The sequence below is a fragment of the Struthio camelus genome, chromosome 3 (genome assembly GCF_040807025.1).
Source record: "Struthio camelus isolate bStrCam1 chromosome 3, bStrCam1.hap1, whole genome shotgun sequence".
NCBI classification, from domain to species: Eukaryota; Metazoa; Chordata; class Aves; order Struthioniformes; family Struthionidae; genus Struthio; species Struthio camelus.
The window spans coordinates 41,674,384-41,689,117 of NC_090944.1; the positions used below are offsets into that span (position 1 = coordinate 41,674,384).

A 14,734-nucleotide genomic window follows, 5' to 3' on the forward strand; every position below is an offset into this window, starting at 1 on the left:
GGCTGAGATAATCTTGACTGGAAAAGGGAAGGATATATAAATACATTAGGAAGCATTGCCCCTTGTAACATTCTTACTTATTCAGAAAAGCTACTCTGTTTTGTTGATCACTTATTTTGGATACTCAGTAGTCCCAATGCTAAGGGCATTTGTGTTTCCTTTAAAGAACTTGGAAGATTTCCTCATATACTTCCATTTAATGTTAGAAACTTCCCCTTGATTCAAAACACATTGGTCTGTCTTCTAGCTGAGGAGCAGACCATCCTGCTTTCTTTGTTGAGTCCCTTTTGATTACCTTTTCCATTTTAGATCTTGTCCTCAAACCTGTCTGTTGAATTATCCAAAATATTTGCAGGCATCATGTCATTCCTTATGACTGTGACATCCCCTGACAGTGACTTTTGGGGGGAACCATGTGATATCCATCCTTAGAAAAATATGTGTCCATTTGCATTTTATGTGAGTGTCTCAAATTCAGTAAATTGAACAGAACAACATTTCTTTATTTTGTAGGTCTCTTCTGGTTTACTCTGAAAAGAGGTTAGGTTCTGTTTGTTTGCAAAAATGTGATTTAGGGAAAATTTCAGGTTAAAGACATGACATTTATACTCCATTATAAAATCAAGCCAATATTTTTGAAGAGAAAATAAATCAAGTTGTTCTTTAGTCATTGACTTAATGTATTTTAAGGGACATTTTCTGGCAGAGCCACTTCAAAAAACAGTGTTTTACTGGGGAAATTTCCTGTGGTGCCCAGAGATTATTTACTCTACTGCGGCAATACCATTTGTGTCTCTTTCAACAAAGCAGCCGGGTTAAAGCAGTATTACGCCATCACCAGCTGACACAGGTCAGTTCATTCAGGAGATGTGTTCTGTGTGTCGTTTACACTATATGTGAAAGAGAACATGGCACTGAGAAAGAGTCAGTAATTTAGTTAAAATGAGGAAAATGAAAATAGCACGTAGGCAGTTGATGAGGAAAAACGTGATTAAGTACCTGCACGTTTTATGTCCAGTTATAACACTAGAGATGAAAATACTGCTTATTAGCTGCTAAAGCAATAGTAAAGAAAAAAGCTAAAAACTCACCCAAGATTAAGTAACACAATTTTTACCTATTTTTAAACTGATCATGTTCTGTTAGTTTTTGTATTCATTTTTTCCCCACTTATTTACAGCTGTCGGTTCAGTGTGATTCAGTACCAGCAACAAAAAACTCACTGAGTGATTTTGTACTCGTTCTCTGTATCATAGATCATTACCACCTCACCAGCTAATCAGTGCTTTTGATTCCCCAACATGTTGAAGCACACTTGTTTTGTGAACTGTTGTTTCATGTTGCTCTAAGAAAATTAGGAATTTAAACTGTTGATTTGGCTGGGGAAGACAGTAATTGGTTTACCTTTGCATCCTGGTGGAACTTTTTTAAGTAACTTTCCTACAGTCTTTTTTAGAAAGGTTTTATAAAAGAAGCTGATGTCTAAAATTTTATTGTTGTTTTTTTGTACGCACCTCCATGTGAAAAATTAATTGCATCTGCAAATGCAATACTTCAGTGTAAAAGGAGTGTAATGTCTTGTAGTATCCCAGATTGTACTGGTATAGCTGGGTATCTTTGGGATCTTTGCTTTTTCTCATACACCTGTACTGAAACAGTTCATCTGTTACCCTATATAAGGAAAGTGCAGAGAATCAAAACATTTCACAGAAAGAATAAGGCAAATTAATGATAGTTACCATATCTTTAGCACTCTTCTCCGGATGTCAAGATAAGGCTTGATTTTTTTATTTTTAAACAAGCTAAAACTTATTAGAATGCTTAATTCTGCATACCCTGTTTACTGGATGAATAAATTTTTGTCTCTGAAATAACTGGGGAAAGAACAGAGGACTCCCGATCTCAGTTGTCAGTAACCGCAGTTTAGCTGAGGCTAAATTGTAAGGATTTTCAGAACTGCAGAGATGCTGGAAGATGATTTCCTTGTTGCGATTTGATCATGCTGATAGCCAGTCTGTACGAAAGATTTCTCAGTGCCCTGTTTACAGTAGATCTCACTTATGGAAACTATTAATCTGACCAATTGTTGAGAACTGAAATTTGCCTTTGAAAACAATGTCTATGGCAAATCTTGTTAAATTGTAAGTATATTTTGTTTTTCAACAGGATTTGCCCTTTTTTCCCAAGAGGCACGTATCTCAGTCAGTTGAAGTCACATACCAGCAATTTTAAGTTTGCACACTGGAAAACACCAGTTTATTTCTTAAAACACTCATTTGTGACAGTGCAGTTGCAGGAGCAGTTCAAGCTGGCACTGCTGCTGCAGTAAGTGGTTTTGCCACCATCTTCCTCAGCTTCTTATTCCTACCCTTATGCTGCTGCTTCTTTTGTTTTATCCACAAGCATTAATACAGTTGTATGGGCTCAGGTTTTTTTCCTTGGGTCCTGTCTAACCCCATTCAGTTCGCTAGATTGGTCTACTGAGTAAGTTGTGTGAATATTGCTGTTCCTCAGTTATCATGGCTGGTTTTTCTAAAGTAGTTTTTGCATGAATACTGACAGTGAAATAATACATTCATTTAGTTCTGAAAATTTGATGTATGATTAGTTTGGAAAATCTTTGAAAAGATTAATATGTTTATAGCTCCTGTGTTTATTAGGTAGATAACGTTTGGCCCTGAATGCTTGTTTAACAAATCAGTAAGAGGAGGACTATTAACACAGTGGTATTTTCATAACCGTTTAGATGGTTACATTCAGTAAACTTCAGGCTGCTAACAGCGTTAAGGTGCATGAACTCATGCAACTTTTTCAGCTGTGGAGCTGGTAATAACGATTCAGAGCAAACCAGCTGATCTCCTGCTGGATTGTCTGTGTTAGAATAGCTGTCTTGCATGGTGAGGAGGTTAAAAAGAAAAGTATAGTGTGCGGCAGAGCTGTGATGGTTATGTGAGGTGACTGGTATGGCTGAGGCTGTCCACGGAGGTATGAGGTGTATAAAAATGCCCCTACCAGTTAAGACCAAAGGCCAAGGCAGCTAGCGAGACCCCCTCATCACCCTTGTGCTGGCCCTGGTCAAACTGACCATTTAGAGCATGAGGAAGATGAAGCCTGATAGAGAGGATCCTGGTGCCTTTGGGGCCTCCTCTGTCCTACCTGTCTCTGGGCAGGGTACTATTGAGTAGTCTGCTAACTCTGCGAAGGTCTTTGGGAAGCAATATGTGCTTTTGGGGGTCCTCTGCTTGATGTCCCCTGCAATGAACTGTTTTTACAGTTGACCCTTTTGTTCTTAGCTGGCTCTTTTTTTTCATTCTTTGACTCTCATGATTGTTGTCTTCCGTTTTTTTGGGTGGCAGTGGTAGTGTTTAGCTCCATCACCCTTCCTTAAGGAAGGGTTCTTCAGTTGTATTAGGGGTGGACTGATACCTGATCTCAAGAGGAGAACTAACAAGAAACAGTGGCCTATTTAAGGTGAGTGTATAGAAATACGTGTCTTCTGCTTGGTACCAGCACACGTACTTTCATACACCTGTTAGGGGCTGTTTTAGCAAAGGGCTGAATTGACTGTAGTAGGACACAGGAATCTTCTAGCCTGGGAAGCTGGCAGCAGTGTGATGAGAGAGGAGTCTAACCCTTGAGACTGATGATGAGTAAGTGAAGTTCAAATATTAGACACACCATGGTTGAAACAGGATGGTGAAAGGACCAGAAGGATTGAACATTCAGGAAGTACGGTGTGTTTTCTGCAGTGCAGTACCGAATCGGTTGCTGGCCTAAGGCACAGTGGCATTATGCATGTTAGAGGCAAGTTTCAGGAGACCAAAGTTAAGATAATGTATTCTGTACTTTGTCGTTTCCTTGCTTCCTGTACTTTGTCATTTCCTTGTTTTCAGAAAAGAAAGTTTTGTTGAATTTGATGCTCAGATATGAGCTAATAAACTACTGAGGAGTCTGCTGTTTCCAGAGGGCCTGGTGTGAAGTGTTTATGAATAATATGTTCATGTGGAACTATTTGCAAACTCACTCACCTGATAAGACTTTATATACTATATTATTTATATGTAAGGTAAGCTTACCTTGTGTCTCTAAATTTGGACAGTGTAATTATTTTATGTGTAATTACATATTTTAGTTAGATAATACTAGAAAGTTGTTAGGTTAGTGAAGCTATTTTCTTTTCTGGTCAGTGGAAAATAAGGAATGGGTAGCTCCTCGCCACCACTTCCAGCTCACCATCATATTTCTGTTCTTTTAACTCATTATCATTTTCAAAATCAATAGTACTTATTCTTTTGCTTGTACTTTTATCACAGGCTGAAGCTTAACTTGAGGGGCTTTATGTGAAACCTGGTTTTACGGCCGGTCTAAAATGCTGAACTCCCTGCTGCTGTGGGCTCTTTTGACAAGGTTTTCGTTCTCTAATGCAACCCCTTGGAGTCTCTTCCACTCATCTATAATCTCAATAATTTATAATTCCCTCACCACCTTACAGGAAAGGCTCCTATCTTTCATATCTGCCATATCCCATCTCACAACAGCAATCAGATGGAAGGGCTTATACCTCCTTAACAAAGCCAAGGAGGGGGGCACAGAGGTTTCCAAAAGTACCAGGGCTCTAAGTCCTGAGGTATAGTCAGAATAGAGCAATATTGAGTTGAAAGGTACTGTTTCCCTTCTCATTCAGTCTTATTTCAAAAATTTTGGCCTGATAAAACATTCAAATTCTAAGTAGTTCTTCACTATTGAAACTCAACATTTTTTTACTCCAAAGGTAAAAATCCTAATGCTACTGAAACACTGCTAATGAAAAATGAGACTTTAACTTTTGAGACAAAAGCTTTTCTACACACAATTTTCATAAAGCATAAGGAGCTGTACTCGTATTTAAGTTAGTGGAAATAGTCATGTGAGGAAAATTTAGCATCTGTTTAGCAGTAGTATCAGCTTTCATACTTTTATGAAATTTCAGTGTAAAAAAACGATTTATTTTTAAAAAGTAATTTGATTTACATGATTTGTGCTTTTCATAAAAGCCATGAAATATGAAATGCACATTTTTAAGCAAAGAAGAGTTATTCATTGTTTTTTCCACAAAAGGCATTGCTTCCTTCAATACTAAATACATCTCAACATATAAATGCTTTTTAAAGCAAAACATATAGAACTTCTTTCTAAATTCCTCAACTGTACCTTATTTGGCAGTATTATGCTTTGTTTATTTAATCTATCTGGTTTCTCATTTATGCCTCAGAAAGGATAAGGGTCATTTGGGAGGTACTATGGGAAGTTGGAATGGAAATTCCTTATTGTAGATATTGCAGACTTCTGACTTGTGTAAAAAGAAAGTCTAGTTGTAGGCTATGACTTTCTAAAAAAACAATTAAAGGATATGCAAATAAAATTTTCCAGGAGCCTGCACTAGGAGACTTCCAGGAACCTGAAAAATGACACTTTATGCAAGTTATTTAATGAGCTCATTTATATGCTTGCAAATAACCTGCACTTAGTAAAATTTTAGCTTGAAAATTACTGAGTGAATTTAGTGTTTGTGAGAAGGCACTAGATAACAGCCCTGTGAATAAAGCCTTTTCTATTCTATCTACAAAGCAGCAGCCCACACGGCTTTGCCGGCATGCCTCAGCTCTGATGTGATGAGGAAGGGGACTTTCTAACAAAGGGGTGGGACTTTTTTTCTTAGTCTGTACAGTCCTGTTACGATGCTGCTAGTCAGTACACGCACAATAAGAGATTACGATGAGAGGCTTGGAATTAAGATCTAACATAACTTATACAGAGAGCATAAACCTCTATTAAATTTGACCAACTTTTAATTCCAGCGGGGCTGGCCTGGTCTGAACTGCAGTCTGCAATCTGTAAATGAAACCTTTGCCTTGGTCAACTCTGAACTTTGTCATGAGTCTCATAATGAAAGGCTTTATAGTTATAGCAGTCCTAGTTCCCAGAATATAGTCTTGGGTCATAGAATCATTTGCATATAGGAGAATATCAACATTCATTAAAAACATTTTGTTCCTCATGGACACAGGGAAAAGTATGAATGAATATGTTGCCCGAAGGCTCAGAAACTATAAAGCAGATGACTAGAATAACAAAATGATTAAAAAGAAGCACAAAAAGTAATGTTGTGAATTTTGAAATAATGTTGGAGTATTTGTATTACTATATTGCCTAGAAGCCCTTGTCATGGACTGTAACCCTTCTGAGGGAGGGTTTTTACAGACATAGAAAAAAAGGCAGTCTTTACCTCAGGGGCAGCTTGCATTGTATGTATTAAGCAAATAATACTAAAATCACGTAGGCAGACAAGGGATTCTGTATTGTCAGGCTTGATAAGGAAAAGCCTTAACGCACCAGTAGCCTAACTTTCTTCCCGATCTTTGTAGGCATCAGGGCAAAGGAGATTTTGAAGGAGGATAATGAAGTGGTTTTGTTGAGAATACTCCCAATTTATGGCCAACAAGGAGAAAAACACAAAGATTCTTACTTGAAAATTTAACAGATGGATGAGGTGAACTGGCCTTCCAGCAGAAGTGTCAGTTGAATTCTCAGTGCTGAATGAGAAATGATAGGTAAGGTAAGAATAGGCTATGAAAGTCTTTGAAGGTGAAGATAAGCCACTCATGTTTTATGCAGTAGAAAAGGGGGCTCACTGGAGGAATACAAAGAGAGAAGTAAAATAAATTTTAAAATGATATTTGTTGCAGGATTCTGATCAGATAATACCAACAGGACAAGCTTGCACTGGCAAGAAAAGGAATTGAGGTATGAACTGATAATAGATAGATGTGAAACTTCATTTTATTTATTTTTCAAAATTAGTCTTCAAGGCCTATATAGCATTTTCAGATGAAGCTCTAAAAAGGTCTGAATCCAGCGTGACACAATAGTTATGGTGTCCTGAGCGGCAGGTGGAACACAAGTGGTGTTAGCAGTCATGAGGGAGGCAATGGTTAAGGTTTGCTGGGGGGTATATGGAGATCTCTGAGTTTATGGAGCTGGATGTATAGGTCACCCATAAGGGGAATTGGAAATCTAGGCCAAATGCGTTGGTTTGGACAGGAGGAGACAGATGTGAAGTAGAGAAATATACCTGTAAATTATAAGTATGGTCAAACTTGTGTTTGTACCAATAAAACAGGGAAGAAGAAGAGGCAATCTCAGCACAGAGACTGGTGAAGTCAAGGTGTTTTGTGAGTATGGTACAACTGAAGAGTTTGTAGTTATAGTGGAGGAATTGTCCCAGTTATTGGATTTCTGCCAGGAGTGCTACACAGCATAAAATAAGGAGAAAAGAAAGCGGGTATTAACGAAAGGGAGGAGGAAGGAATTGGCTGTTTGAAAGTAGATGTGAAATCTTTCAAGCCTATGAACTGGAAATCACAAAAACCTTTAGTAACAACATGTGAGGAAGAAAGGACTGATGCCCAACAGGATCAGGTGATAGCTGGTGAGGTGAAAAATGTCATGGGCAGAGGTGAAGGCTAAGTTGAAGGAATAATAGAGTTGAACCATGATGATGTGTTGAATGAACAACGGAGAATGAAGGAACCTTCAGGCCACTTAAAGTGTGGGATTTTGAAGGAAACTAAAAATTTGTTGTTATTATAAGCTAAATAAATGCTATTTTATATGTACTATATAATAATAATTATTATGATATAAAAATACATTTATAAGGAAAAATGTATATGAAAGAGAGTACCTACAGAAAATGTGGGTAGGGAAGGGTCAGATAGGTGGTAAATAAACTCAGGTAGAAGTGAGAAATCTAACAATAGGTAACAGCAGAGAAGGGGTAGAAATGGTAGGTTCATGGAAGGAAAAGCCCAACACCTTCAAGATGTGGAAGCCTTTAACTCTTTATTTGCAGTTCTTTGATTAATGCTTACATTAATCTTGCAAAAATAAGGCCTTTTTTATTCTAAAGATCAGTTGATTAGTTCAGATTTGTGCCTCTTTTACTTACACAGTTCCACGAGTTGCGTGCCTTTTGTAAGTGTATTTTACAGACAAATGCTATACCCTGCTCTTAAAATGACAGTTCACATTGAATGAAAAAGACAGTACAACAATAGCAATAATAGAAGAATATTAACATAAGATCCAAATTCACTTAGAAGTACAATATTTTGCAATATGAATATATTTAGTGGTTATTTGATCTTTACAAGGCAACCAAAGCAGTTATCATACATGCAAAACAGAAGCACACCCCTACCTTCAAAAAGACCCTGATCTTAAGTATGCTAATGCATTAGTGTTGCTATGTCAAGCTCTTAGGACCTGGAAGAGTTAGAATTATTTAGTTACTGTTCAACCTAAATCTGTCCTACCTGTCCACATATATAAGGATACAGATTTTAATAACACCCTTAAATGTGATGTGTTCACATATGAAGTAGCCAGCAAGTATAGGTGGACTTCTTCACTAAACTTCAGCTGTCATTCTAGTCAACATGTTCTAGAGTCACCCTAAATCCCCCATTTCCCTTTATTTAGACAAATAATAGCATTTTGCTGAGGATGCCTATCTTGGCTTTGTTGTTTAAAGTACATTTTCCCTAAGCCCATTACAGATAACTTTTCCTAGTTAAGATGCTGGTGGAGCTTAGGCAAAAGACAAGGTGCCTTGCTGCTCTCTGTAGGCTCTTCTGCACGAGATAGGCTGCAGCGATGGATACCCCCAGAACGTGCCAGGCACCTAGATACTTTCAAGGTTTGGGAGGTTGCTAAACAGGAGCTTTCAGCTCACAGCTTCAACATAGATGCTTAAAGTTTGTCTTCAATTTTTAGATCTAACAATTGCCTGCATAAACATACTAGACATCAAAAAGCACTAAGCTCCTCGTGTTTCGTCTGCAGGTTACCCTGTTAGCATGTTAGTAAAGAGCGAGTCCTGTGTGTTTTTCCTACAACAGAAGAAAATGCATAGAAATGGAAAGAGTTTTCATCCTTGAACTTTTTTTATTGTTTCACTTGATGTAAAAAAGAGCGCTAAGAACAGAACTTGATAAAAGTCTCAGTGGTTTTATGAAAAAAGTTGTGCTCTATGTGATTATGTGTGTGCGTGGCATGTGTGAACAGGGAAGTACTGCATATTTTTAAGAACTTTTTTCATTTATGCTATACATGCCAGTAGATACTTTCTTATCGCTGTACCACTTAGGAGAAGCACTTTATCTACTAAGAATTTCCCATCACAGGGCATAATAATGTTTGTATTCTAGTAAATTTAATGGTTAAGATTATGAGATTAAATCATTTGAGTTGAGCTGCAAGGCAGATTGAAAATGCTAACTTTAGTGCCATCTGCTGGATTTTAAAGTAATTAAGACATAAAATTACATACTGCATTTAAAAATCATTTAAAATGTTAGTGCGATTTTGGGTGACCTAAATCTTTGATATTTTTAGAAAATCTGTGCAGACAAACCATACATAAGCAAGTGCACCATTTTGTTGCTTTTGAATGTTCAGTGTACATGTATAAACCTTTTAGATAGGTATATACTTTATGTATTTAAAAAATAAGCTAGCATAAAAGAGATAACATTCTTGCATCGTAATTGTGATATTTGCTTAATGGAGAAGATTACAGCAGTGTAAATATATATCATGGGCCAACTCAAATAAAAAAATACAGAAATGATATCTTCTGTGTGGGTTGATATGCTACTTTCTGGTCAATAAGTATTATAGCTTATCTCAATATTCATTGTCTGTCCGACTATTGGTATAAGTTAGCTTCTGAAATGTTAAGGTGTGTAAGGTGCTTATCCACATGAGTATCCTTGAAGGCTTACATTTTTTAATATGCACATGAAGACCTGAGTAGACCTTTGCAGAATTGCACTTCAGTAATTTTTTCCAATAGCTTACACTGTCACGTGAAATATTGTATATTTAAGTGAAAATGTGATACATCCATGACACATAGCTACAGAAGCATTTTGTGAAGTGCCCTTGAATAAAAAGGGGAGAGGAACCCACCAAGTTTTAGTGGAACAAAAAAATACAAAACCTCAACAAGCCTTGTAAAGCAAACAGGTTGAGTCTTTCACTGTAGGCCTGAAAATTGTGTATTACTTCCTGTTTCGCACTAAAAGGATGGTGCCAGCATCCTATGCACTTGCAGTAAAGTACTGCAGCTGGCGCCTAGAGTCTGGAAATGGAATCACAGCCGTGGGACTGCCAAGCAGCTCAGCCTCTCCCTGAATTTTAGCAACAGAAGATGTATTTTTTTTGGTCATGAGTTTCATCCATTGTGTGATCTTTCTTTGATGGCACACATACATGTCACATGTGTGAGTCTGCGTTACCAGGTACTCTCACCAACAGACCCAGTTTATGCAGGTGCAGCTGTTGTGTAAAGAGTGGTTGTGAGGTCTGCACAAGCGTACTGCGGCAGCAGTGTTGCAGGAAGCTGTCTGTCAAATTTCCTGACTTCTCTGTGCTAAGCTCTCAAATGCAGTGTTGCATTTATAGATATTTTTCTCCATGTTTCTCTGTGAAGAGGAGAATTGTTTTAATTCTATATGTGGAGAGGTCTTTCCTGCCTCATGAGTAAGTTTACTATAAAATAAGAGGAGGAGCAGTACTGAAGTCTTGGTCCACCAGATTACGTTGTTAGTGATCTGAACAGGTCTAAAGGCAGAGGCACTTCTGTGTTTCTAGCAAAGGATGAAGTTTCAAGCGTAAATTTTATAAAGAGGGACCCAAAGTAATGTGTTTTATTCTGTGGAAACGATAATATGTTAGAAAGGGTAAATCACGCTTGTCCAGTATTCTTTAAGTGAGAAATGTATGTACTAGAATAATGCAAAACAAAAACGAAGGAGATTCTAGTTCAGCAACATTATTAAAATATTTACATTTTATTAGATCTAGATAAATAAGTGAAATTAATTTTAAGCTTTATTTAACTCAGGAGTATTCTAACCTTTTCTTATATTTGTATCTGGATGAATATTTTTCTAGTGAGTTCAAATCTTGCATCTTTAACAGTTCTTAATCATTTTCTTATGCAACAGCTGCTGGTAGATTTTGGGCTTTTTAGCCCTCAGATTTTAAGGAACAAATAAATTAAGGTATTATCTTTTAGGTGGGATCAAAGATTAGTAGCTTCAAGTTAAAGACATTTAAGTTGAGTAACAGGAATGATCATTAACTTTTATATGCTCTCTGTTACGGTCGCTACCACAGAAAAAATGAAAAAAAAAGACTTTTACAAAATAATATTATTAGAAATTAGTTTTTAAGTTAAATTTTTTTCTGTGTTCTATTTTAAAATATGGATTCAGTGAAGTCTGTAGAAGATACCAATTTCAAACATAAATATTAATATTTCAGTAAGAACAAATTGTAGTTTCCTCCTGGTTGAGATTTTAAAAATAAATATTGAATTCAACTGTATTTATTACAGTATTGTTACACAACACACATGGAAGGGCACTTTACCATTTATTTGTGAATACGTAGTATAAAATTCGAATGAATTAGATTTTATACTTAACCTGTGTTCTGATATGTATGAAAACTTCAAGAAGAGTACACTTTCAGTGCATTGTTCCCTCTGGCCATCTTCTACCTCCTGGCAGTATTTCTCACTTTTGAAGTAAAATTTCTATGAAACTTCTTCATATTGACTTACATACATTCCCTTTGTCATTGGAGGCCCGGTGGAAGAGGAGACCACTCCTTTTTGGCTATGGCATTGACCTCAGTAGTATAGTTGAATTTTAGGGTGCTTGATGTAAAGTTGCATAAGTATATGTACATATTCTTCTTATATAGTAGCCTGGTGGTTCTTTCTGTGAGAGGAGATTGAATCCATATCTGCCAAAGGCGTCCCCTGTCTCTTATGTTGTATGCTATTATGAAGTCTTTAACGTAACCTATAGGTGCTTGTCTGTATTAAGGAATATTTAATGAACTTAAATTTTTGTTACGTGTCATGCAAATATGAACTATGGCCTGGAAGTTAAGGAACAACCTTGAAAAATACGTATCCATATTCTAATTTTTGCTCCAGAGAATATTTAAGTCTTCTGTATAAGTCAAAAACTATGTACATAAGAGAAGCTGAGAGGCATTTTGCTGCTGCCTTTTGGAATAGCCAGAAATACAGACATTCATACATTCCTTAGAAAGGTGAGGATGGTTCAGACCTTTCAGAAGAAGTAGTTGAATCACATACAGGCTAGGTAAGATTCTTTCTGCTCTGTAAAAATTTACATGCTGTTACAATACTGGAAAATAACAGATTTTGGTGATCAAAATTCCTTTGATTTCCCTTAGAGCTGATTAGTTCATTCACTAGCTCAAAATCAAAGTAGCACTTATTTACACAGCCCTGTCTAAATTAAGCATAATTTGAAGAACTGGCAGTCTTACAGCACTGTGTCCCTGTGCATAGCATGAATTAATTGACTAAAAACCCTAGGAGAGTGAAGCGTGTCTGATGACCTCTTCATCTCCTACATTAGCTAATAGCATTCCTATAACCCTGCGTGCAGGCTTCTGAAGTTTGCAAGTGTTTTCTTCTGTTCCATTCCTGTTGTAGCTAAAATGTTAGGATTTCTTCAGTAATGAAGAGTAGGAGCATGCAAGATGAGCACTTGTTTGCAGGTCTTAGCAGTGATAGAGAAAATAAAAGATATATAAATAAGTAATATTTATTTACATATAAGTAAAATCTGCTCTCAGTTAACTTTTGCTTAGTTGGTAGTACGTTCATCTGCCCTTTGGTGCACACAGAAGGGCAAAATATCATCGTATTAATACACTTTCTGAGCTTCATAGGAAATCAAAAAAAATGCAGCTACATACTGCCTAATTAAAACTTGAAACAAGTCTACCACCAAAAAAGAAATTCCTGCACAAATGTAGAATTCTCTCATAGAATTCTCTCACTAGATATGCATTGCTTAAATGGTGTGAATCTCAATGCTAATTAATGGAGTAGGTAGCTCAAAGTGGGTGGAGATGAAGGATATAATCAAGACTTCTATAGACAACACACCTACTCTTATCATTTATCAAACTCAAGACTCCCTGTGTCTATTAATAAGCTATTTAGTTGTTCATGAATTTTTAATGTTATCCATGGAGATGTAGATTTAAAGCAACATCTGAAAATGTAGTCTGTAGTTTCCATATAGTGTGGTGTAAAGATTTAGTTGTAAATGTACCCTACCTAATGTGCTGCATGTCTAAGCTTTTGGGTCAAGCTCACAAAACTCCAACTCAGGAGTTGCAATACTATACCAGGGCACCTAAAGAAAATTTTATTTCTTGTATGATTTGATCAATAGTAAAATAGTTAACAGAGTTGGAATATAATCCCTTTAATTAAGCTCCAGGCTGAGTTTTCACATGAAAGCTGAGCTAATACCAGCTAGTTGCTACAAAAAGGGCGCTCCTGCTCTCACATAATCACAGAATGGCCAAGGTGGAAGGGACCTCTGGAGGTCATCTTGTCCAGTAGTCCAAACCCCTTGCTCCAGTAGGGTCCTCTCTCTCCCCTGCTTCTGGCAGAACCCATGTCCTTTTTTTTTTCCTTTGGTGGGTGTCAAAACAAGTGCATAAGGAGCCGCAATATCATGCGGCCAGGAGCAGGAGAGGAGCCAGCGTGCCCTTTTGGAGGTGTGGCTAGCCCTTTAATTGGTTCGTCTGTGAAGCTTCACTCTTACAGCCAAAATCTCATAGAAACAAGCAGGAGAACCCACTCTTCTCAGAGATAATATTATGTAACGGTAATGTAGGTCTTCACATCACAGTGATATAAAAGATTTCATCATTAATGATCAAATTGGCATTATTCCTGGCTTACAGAAAAGGAAGTAGAGAACAGAAGGGTGAATTCTCAAGCCTTGAGCTCAGGATTAGAAGCCAGGTCTTCTGAGTAGCAAGAAATGTGGCTAGTTGGTAGGCATACCCTCAGGCTGTTTGTTATGTGAGGCAGCTGGAAGAGAACAGCTACTCAGCATTTATGGCTTGTTCATATTTTGAAGATTAACTCCATAAGGGAATAAGACTGAATTTTTTCATGTAGTAAAATTCTATTTCATAATGAAACATGTAGTTGCCATTGTGGCTAATTTGTTACCGGCAAGCAGGCATATGCAGTACCTGTAGTGACATCCACACTGAACAGCAGTGTTCACCTTAGCATTCTATATACCCGCTAATGCACCTGTATATACTATATACTCCTCCAGCTGAGTTAAAACAAATGTCTGTAATGAAGGTCAGGACAGGTCTGAGTTTTACCTTAAATAATCTCTGTTGTTAACACTAATAGAATAGAATATTCTGTGATGCTATAGAAAATTAAGATGCAGGTTTCACTTAGAAAATTGTTTTAAAATTCTCGTAGGGCTAGTGTGACAGTAGAATGCTTGCTGGAATCTTTTAAGTTACGTATGTTAGTAATTTAGATTTTGAAAACAGAAGCATGACACTGAAATTGAAGCTTGGTTATAATTTTTGATTACAGCTGCTGTATAAATAAAATGATGATTAAAAGGCAAGGCTGTTTTGCTCAGGCAATTATTTTTTAGCTTTTATTTTGTAATGTGTTAGATTCTTTTGTATAAGGCTGTGCATTTTTGGCCACGTTTGCATATTTAGATCAAGTTCAAGTGACTGTTCAAGTGAAATAATTTTCTCACCCTCTTTTATCTAACATGAATACGTATGTCTCTTAGTTTTT

At 36.9% G+C, this 14,734-nt stretch overlaps 1 protein-coding gene across 39 annotated transcripts in view; it reads left to right on the forward strand.

Annotated features, from left to right (window-relative positions):
- The window catches only part of RIMS1 (regulating synaptic membrane exocytosis 1), a 361,088-nt gene that overhangs the window by 107,578 nt on the left and 238,776 nt on the right, over nucleotides 1–14,734 (forward strand). The gene's annotated exons all lie outside the window — the stretch shown is intronic.